The sequence below is a fragment of the Callorhinus ursinus genome, unplaced genomic scaffold (assembly GCF_003265705.2).
Source record: "Callorhinus ursinus isolate GAN/ISIS: 27379988/994484 unplaced genomic scaffold, GSC_fseal_2.0 scaffold121, whole genome shotgun sequence".
Lineage (NCBI taxonomy): Eukaryota > Metazoa > Chordata > Mammalia > Carnivora > Otariidae > Callorhinus > Callorhinus ursinus.
The window spans coordinates 965,090-971,723 of NW_027397183.1; the positions used below are offsets into that span (position 1 = coordinate 965,090).

Here is a 6,634-nt window from a genome sequence, read left to right on the forward strand (position 1 = left end):
GAACTCAATCACAAGAGGAAAGTCGGAAAGAACTCAAATACATGGAGACTAAAGAGCATCCTACTAAAGAATGAATGGGTCAACTGGGAAATTAAAGAAGAATTAAAAAAATTCATGGAAACCAAGGAAAATGAAAACACAACTGTTCAAAATCTTTGGGATGCAGCAAAGGCAGTCCTGAGAGGAAAGTATATAGCAATACAAGCCTTTCTCAAGAAACAAGAAAGGTCTCAAATACACAACCTAACCCTACACCTAAAGGAGCTGGAGAAAGAACAGCAAATAAAGCCTAAACCCAGCAGGAGAAGAGAAATCATAAAGATCAGAGCAGAAATCAATGAACTAGAACCCAAAAGAACAGTAGAACAGATCAACAAAACTAGGAGCTGGCTCTTTGAAAGAATTAACAAGATTGATAAACCCCTGACCAGACTGATCAAAAAGAAAAGAGAGATGACCCAAATCCACAAAATCATGAATGAAAGAGGAGAGATCACAACCAACACCAAAGAAATACAAACAATTATAAGAACATATTATGAGCAACTCTATGCCAGACAATTAGATAACCTGGAAGAAATGGGTGCATTCCTAGAGATGTATCAACTACCAAAATTGAACCAGGAAGAAATAGAAAACCTGAACAGACCTATACCCACTAAGGAAATTGAAGCAGTCATCAAAAATCTCCCAAAAAACAAAAGCCCAGGGCCAGATGGCTTCCCAGGGGAATTCTATCAGACATTTAAAGAAGAATTAATACGTATTCTCCTGAAACTGTTCCAAAAAATAGAAATCAAAGGAAAACTTCCAAACTCGTTTTATGAGGCCACCATTACCTTGATCCCAAACCAGACAAAGACCCCATCAAAAAGGAGAATTACAGACCAATATCCTTGATGAACATGGATGCAAAAATTCTCACCAAAATACTAGCCAATAGGATCCAACAGTACATTAAAAGGATTATTCACCACGACCAAGTGGGATTTATCCCTGGGCTGCAAGGCTGGTTCAACATCCGCAAATCAATCAACGTGATACAATACATTAACAAAAGAAAGAACAAGAATCATATGATCCTCTCAATAGATGCAGAAAAAGCATTTGACAAAGAACAGCATCCTTTCTTCATCAAAACTCTTCAGAGTATAGGGATAGAGGGTACCTACCTCAATATCATAAAAGCCATCTATGAAAAACCTACAGCGAATATCATTCTCAATGGGGAAAAGCTGAGAGCGTTTCCCCTAAGGTCAGGAACGTTGCAGGGATGTCCACTATCTCCACTGCTATTCAACATAGTATTAGAAGTCCTAGCCACAGCAATCAGACAACAAAAAGAAATCAAAGGCATCCAAATCGGCAAAGAGGAAGTCAAACTCTCACTCTTTGCAGATGATATGATACTGTATGTGGAAAACCCAAAAGACTCCACCCCAAAACTGCTAGAACTCATACAGGAATTCAATCAAGTAGCAGGATATAAAATCAATGCACAGATATCAGTGGCATTCCTATACACCAACAACAAGACAGAAGAGAGACAAATTAAGGAGTCGATCCCATTTACAATTGCACCCAAAACCATAAGATACCTAGGAATAAATTTAACCAAAGAGGCAAAGGATCTGTACTCAGAAAACTATAAAATACTCAGGAAAGAAATTGAAGAAGACACAAAGAAATGGAAAAACGTTCCATGCTCATGGATTGGAAGAACAAACATTGTGAAGATGTCAATGCTACCTAGAGCAATCTACACATTCAATGCAATCCCCATCAAAATACCATCCACTTTCTTCAAAGAAATGGAACAAATAATCCTAAAATTTGTATGGAACCAGAAGAGACCCTGAATAGCCAGAGGAATGTTGAAAAAGAAAAGCAAAGCTGGCGGCATCACAATTCCGGACTTCCAGCTCTATTACAAAGCTGTCATCATCAAGACACTATGGTACTGGCACAAAAACAGACACATAGATCAATGGAACAGAATCGAGAGCCCAGAAATGGACCCTCAACTCTATGGTCAACTTACCTTTGACAAAGTAGGAAAGAATGTCCAATGGAAAAAAGACAGTCTCTTCAACAAATGGTGTTGGGAAAATTGGACAGCCACATGCAAAAGAATGAAACTGGACCATTTCCTTACACCACACACAAAAATAGACTCCAAATGGTTGAAAGACCTAAACGTGAGACAGGAGTCCATCCAAATTCTAAAGGAGAACACAGGTAGCAACCTCTTCGACCTCAGCCGCAGCAACTTCTCCCTAGACACATCGCCAAAGGCAAGGGAAGCCAGGGCAAAAATGAACTATTGGGATTTCATCAAGATAAAAAGCTTTTGCACAGCAAAAGAAACAGTCCACAAAACCAAAAGACAACCGACAGAATGGGAGAAAATATTTGCAAATGACATATCAGATAAAGGGCTAGCATCCAAAATCTTTAAAGAACTTATCAAACTCAACACTCAAAGAACAAATAATCCAATCAAGAAATGGGCAGAAGACATGAACAGACATTTTTCCAAAGAAGACATCCAAATGGCCGACAGACACATGGAAAAGTGCTCAACATCGCTCGGCATCAGGGAAATCCAAATCAAAACCTCAATGAGATACCACCTCACACCAGTCAGAATGTCTAAAATGAACAAGTCAGGAAACGACAGATGTTGGCGGGGATGTGGAGAAAGGGGAACCCTCCTACACTGTTGGTGGGAATGCAAGCTGGTGCAGCCACTCTGGAAAACAGTATGGAGGTTCCTCAAACAGTTGAAAATAGAGCTACCATGGAATCCAGCCATTGCACTACTGGGTATTTACCACAAAGATACAAATGTAGGGATCCGAAGGGGTACGTGCACCCCAATGTTTATAGCAGCAATGTCCACAATAGCCAAACTGTGGAAAGAGCCAAGATGTGCATTGACAGATGAATGGATAAAGAAGAAGTGGTATATATACCCAATGGAATATTATGCAGCCATCAAAATGAATGAGATCTTGCCATTTGCAAGGATGTGGAGGGAACTGGAGGGTGTTATGCTGAGTGAAATAAGTCAATCAGAGAAAGACATGTATCATATGACCTCACTGATATGAGGAATTCTTAATCTCAGGAAAGAAACTGAAGGTTGCTGGAGTGGTGGGGGGTGGGAGGGATGGGGTGGTTGGGTGGTAGACATTGGGGAGGGTATGTGCTATGGTGAGCGCTGTGAATTGTGCAAGACTGTTGAATCACAGATCTGTACTTCTGTAACAAATAATGCAACATATGTTAAGAAAAAAGAAAAAGAAGAGGATAGCAGGAGGGGAAGAATGAAGGGGAGTAAGTCGGAGGGGGAGAAGAACCATTAGAGCTGATGGACTCTGAAAAACAAACTGAGGGTTGTAGAGGGGAGGAGGGTAGGGGGATGGGTTAGCCTGGTGATGGGTATTAAAGAGGGCATATTCTGCATGGAGCACTGGGTGTTATGCACAAACAATGAATCATGGAACACTACATCAAAAACTAATGATGTAATATATGGTGATTAACATAACAATAAAAAAATTAAAAAAAAACTACTTACCACTAACTTTTGCCAAAAGCTTTGGATTTCTGACTTTGTGGCAGGGCTTCCTGTTTTCTACTCTAGTTCTTTCCCAGACTGGAAAGGATAATCCCTTGTAAAACAGGCTATCAATTCAATGTATCATGACAGAAACCTGCCATTCTAGGACGTGCTTTGAGTATACTCATTGCCCAATACAAGAATCAAAAATCTTTCTTCAATCTCTCAATGAATTCATTTTTCTAGAATGGACATGTATAAATGTTTGTGGACTGACAACTTTGGACTAACCTTGTAATCTCTCTCTAAGCAGCTGTTTTGAGATTCCTCAGAGTACAAACACAACTCAAGGGCAACAGCCTGAATAGAAATTGTTAGAAATGAAAAATAATTAATTCTCTCATGTATTCATTAAAGTCATGGCTATCATCTTTGCCCAGCATACAATGAGGAGATAGCTTCTTTTCTCTTCTGGGACATATGCAAGTGAATTTCAGTACCAGATTTTTTTGTTAGGAATTGTGGGTATTGAATTCTGGAAATGTGCTAAGAGAATAAATTTCAGGCAGTCTTATCACACACACATAAAAGTTGGTAACTACATGAGGAGATGATATGTTAATTAGCTTGACAATAGTAACCATTTCACTATGTATATGTATATCAAATTGTCACCGGGGCGCCTGGGTGGCTCAGTCGTTAAGCGTCTGCCTTTGGCTCAGGTCATGATCCCAGGGTCCTGGAATCGAGCCCCGCATCAGGCTCCCTGCTTCTCGGGAAGTCTGCTTCTCCCTCTCCCACTCCCCCTGCTTGTGTTCCCTCTCTCGCTGTGTCTCTCTCTGTCAAATAAATAAATAAAATCTTTTTAAAAAATTATCACCTTGCATACCTTAAATACACACAATTTTTAAATGTTCCAAAAATTAATAAGCATGGTACTTTAATAAAGTAACTGAAGGATTATATAAATAAAGGTGATCAACTGGAAAGAGAAAGGAGAAAAGAAAGGAAGAAAGAAAGAAAGAAAGAAAGAAGAAAGAAAGAAAGAAAGAAAGAAAGAAAGAAAGAAAGAAAGAAAGAAAGAAAGAAAGAAAGAAAGAAAGAAAGAAGAAAGGAAGAAAGAAAGAAAGAAAGGAAGGAAGGAAGGAAGGAAGGAAGAAAGAAAAAGAGAAAGGGAAAGAGAGAAAGAAAGAGAGAAAGATTGATTCAGGGGGTATCTGGATGGCTCAGTTGGTTAAGCACCTGATTCTTTTTTTTTAAGATTTTATTTATTTATTTTTGAGAGAGAGAGTACTCGAGCAGGGAGAGGGGGAAGGGGGGGAGGGAGAGGGACAAGCGGACTCCCCGCTGAGCACAGAGCCCAATGCCGGGCTTGATCGCAAGACCCTGAGAGCATGACCTGAGCTGAAACCAAGAGTCAACTTCCCAACCCACTGGCCCCCTAGGCACCCCAAGCATCTGACTCTTGATTTCGGCTCAAGTTATGATCCCAGGTCTTGGGACTGAGCCCCACATTGGGCTCTTGTTCTCAGTGGGGAGTCTGTTTGAGGATTCTCTCCCTGTCCCTCTGTCCCCCACCCCCACTCTCTCTCTCTCTCTCAAACAAATAAATAAATCTTTAAAAGAAAGAAGAAAATTCTGATATTACTACAAAATCTACCTTCTCTAGCCAGCTTACTCAGGGCACCCTTGACTTACTTGTTTCACAAGGTGTAGATGATGGAGTTCAACAAGGGGGTCACAACACAGAAAAGCACAGAGACAAGGATGTCTATGTCTGGGTTGTAGCCTACTTTGGGTTGTCATAGTTGAAGTAAGCTGTCCCAAAGAAGGTCACCACCACAGTGAAGTGGGATGCCCAGATAGAGCCCTTGTTTCTGCCCTGAGGGAATCTTAAGGATGGCAGAGATGATGAGTATGTAACACATTGCAGTAAACAGGCAAGGGTTTAGGCCAGTGGTGGTGCTGGCAACACGGAGCACAGACTCACTGAGAAAGATGTCTGAGCAGGAGAGCTCCAGGAGCAGTGGAATGTCACAGAGAAAGTGGCTGATCTGGTTGAGCCCACACAGAGTGAATGTGACTGCCATCACTGAATGTGTCACAGAATTGTCTAGGCTACACAGCCAAGTTCCAGTCAACCAATACACGCAGACCTTTGGAATCATGAGAGGCAGACAGTTAAAGAGGTGGCAAATGGCTACATAGTGTTCATAAGTTATAGCAGCCAACAAGATTTCCTCAGCACAGGTCACAGGAACATCTGGGAAAGGCAGCCCTCATAGGACATGGTCTTCTGGAATAAGTTCACCAGCATAACCAGAATGGTGGTGGACAAGTAGCAGAAGTTCAAGAAGCTCAAGTTGCTAATAATACAGTAGAGTGTGGAGGACAGGACTGACTCTACTGTTAATGTGAAAGCACTTCCCAGAAGAGTTATCAGATAAATGATCAAGAAGACCAAGAAGAATAGCCTTTGTAATTCAGGATGGTTGGGAAATCCTGGAAAGATAAATGCAGTGACCACAGTTCAATTTTCCATTTCTTTGAGCTCTTTCTTAATTGAAATGAAAAATAGGGAAGAAAACGAAAAGACAATGAGATACAGTGACAAACACTGGGAGAGCTAACTAACTCTTACTCATCCTTTGGTGGATGAGATGGCATCTCTTCTAAATAGTGTAACTCGACACTGACACTGGAATATATGCAACCCCCTCACTGCTGTGCTCCTTTGCCCTATGTTTACTTGTCATGCCTATCACTATTAGCTATTAGCCTGTGAGCCTCCCTACTAGTCTGTAAGTTCTATTATCTCTCTCTTTATATGTACCCTGTAAAACTTCTGTTAAAAGGAAGAAAAGAAGGAACTTCAGTCTTCAGCAATAACACTGCAAAACAACAGCTGATGAATTAAATTAGAACTGGTATACTTTTCCTCCCACCCTTCCTCTTTCCTGGAATGAAGTCGCAATAACAAATTCTAACTTAGTGTGAAATAGCCTCCATGACCTTTGCCTCCTGGTGTTACTCACACAAATATGTTACATTATGCGACAGAAAGGATTT

At 40.7% G+C, this 6,634-nt stretch overlaps 1 pseudogene; it reads right to left on the reverse strand.

Moving 5' to 3' along the window:
• Positions 1 to 6,107, reverse strand: part of LOC112813435 (olfactory receptor 1F1-like) — a 32,440-nt pseudogene extending 26,333 nt beyond the window's left edge.
• Between the last annotated feature and the right edge of the window lie 527 nt (positions 6,108 to 6,634).